Source organism: Dipodomys merriami, unplaced genomic scaffold (genome assembly GCF_024711535.1).
Source record: "Dipodomys merriami isolate MVZ:Mamm:240054 unplaced genomic scaffold, mDipMer1.0.p SCAF_2100, whole genome shotgun sequence".
Lineage (NCBI taxonomy): Eukaryota > Metazoa > Chordata > Mammalia > Rodentia > Heteromyidae > Dipodomys > Dipodomys merriami.
Window position 1 is genome coordinate 15175 of NW_027203495.1, and position 2529 is coordinate 17703.

Genomic DNA, 2529 nt, shown 5'->3' on the forward strand with positions numbered 1-2529 from the left:
TTCAGACATGTCTTTAGCTGTGTAGTCAATTAACTGAAATAACACTAAAATATTCAAAGGGCTTTCTGAAATTGCAAGACTCGCTCTGGGATGTTATTTATATTGGAAAAGATATTCAAAAAGCCTTATTTGTTAAAGTTGTGATAGTTACTCCCACAAAAGAACAATTAATGAAGAAACATTTGTATGTACAAAATAACTTCAAATGCATACACAATCTGGAAGTGACACATACTTTTTGTTTGTTTTCGCAATGTATATCTAACAAAGATATCCACAATACTGATTTTCAGTCAATTATGATGGGAGATTCAAACCTGAGAAATACAGGGTTTATTATCTTAGTGTGAATAGATAAGATCTTACAAAGAAAGTTATTTTCAACACAAATCCGGAAAGAGTTTATCCACCTTGAGTTTCACAGGAATAACCAGAGAGTAATACCTGTTTGGTCAAGTTGGTCAAAATCACTCCATGAGTATATCTTAAAAGTCCAATTTAAGAGGTCAAATACATATTTTTTACTGACAGTCATCTTATAGCAATAACTTACTACCTAATTATATGTGTATGTCCTTGCCTAACATATACTAAGAGCTGAAAGTGATCTCTTTTATCTTACTTAATGGTGAAAATGCTCTGAATATGATGATGTTATTATTTGACAAATAAAATGTACAGAAGGGTGGTTCCACTGAAATGAGAGGACGTAACACGGATAAATAAAAACATTGCAACACAGCTCTTTTCAGCATCACTCTGTCCACATTGGCAAGCAACATTGCAACCGCACACACACACATACATATACACACACAAGTGCACACTTGTACACACACATATACATGCATGCCAAATTCATGGTTTATTGTACAAAAAAGTTCAAATAAAATATTAGTGATTAGGAAAAATGATAATTTGCCTTATTACAAAATAATACATAATCCCGTCACCACGGTTGTTACATTTTACCTGTTTCTCCACATGTGACCACTTAATTTATTTTTAGTTCATTCATTCATTCATTCATTCATAAGTTTGGTTCTAATACTAGAGCGTGAACTCAGGGCCTGGCTCTGTCCCAGAATTTGTTATTTTTTTTGTTTTAGTTTTCTCAAGGCCAGCATTTTACTGCTTATACCACAGCTCCATTTCAACCTTTTGTGTTTACATTCAAATTATAATCTAATGGACTTTTTTTTCTTGGTCTGGTTTCAAAGCACAATCATCCGATTTCATCTTTCTGATTAGGTAGGATTAAAGACCAGAGCCACCCGTGTGGCTCCTACTTTTTCCAACACTTACGTAATGCACATACTTAGATAGTAATTTAAAACTGAAAGCATAGAAGCAAGATGTACAGTGATGATATTGTCCTGTCAGAAATTCAAGTTAGTATTGTAAATTTCTTAAGACCATACACAAAAAAATATTTAAGAAGAAATCTGATGATGTGTGTGTATATTTGTGTGTGTGTGGGTGTTTGTCTGTGCTGTTGCAATATGTTCCACATATAAGCACTGTGCAGGGGTGTCCAGCCATTCACAGTTATTGCATGAATATCTGCCTTGAGATACCAACTCTTAAACAATGTTTAGGTGTCCACTCTAGGCTTCCCGATGAAGAGGGGTATACTCATCCTCATCCCTAGCATTCATATGAGCGGCCTTTTTGGATAGTAGTCTCCACACTGTAGTAAGCTGCAAGTCAAGCACGCTAACACTGAGCCACCTTCCCAGCCCAAGGATTAAGATTCTTGTCTGTAATTTGGTCAAAGCTATGTCTCTTTATGTAGGCTACTAAAATGTGTTTACTAATTTCAAGTAAATACATAAATTCTATTTCCATCTCTTTTAAAAAATAAAAAAAAATGTTTGCTCTGTAAATTGATTAGAAGCATGGATTTTGTGGCTAGCTAGGTCATTGCACATCTATATCTCTTTCATGGTTCTCATAAACAATATGATTGCTCCATAATTATCCTAATTTATTTTGCTTTCATATTTTTGGTTGCATCATTTCACTTTCTGCTCTTCTATTTCCCAAAACAGCACCACATTCACAGAAAAATACAGAAGTGGTTCTGTGGCTCAAGTGGTAGAGTGCTTGCCTTGATTTGAAGAGCTCAAGGACAGTGACCAGGCCCAGAGTTCAGGCCCCACAACTAAGTTTAAAAAAAGAATCTAAATACTTGATAATTCTATTAACAGATCTGACTGAAATCAGTTGAATCACACCTTTTTTGTACAATGAAGGAATAGGTCCAGGCTAGGAAAGCAGCAAGAGAAGGCAGGGAGATTGTATCTTTGACAAAACTTTGTGGAAAATGGAATCAAGGATTACTTACTGGTGATCCACTTGCACTAGAAGCATGATTCTGAACTATTGCTTGCTGATTCTGAACTATTGCATTGATGATTATATTCTCCAAGAAGAAAAAGTGAAATTTAATTGGTAGCAAAGGACTACTAATATATTTTGACTTCTCATTAAGCATCTTCATTCATCAAAATCACCTGACGACAATAG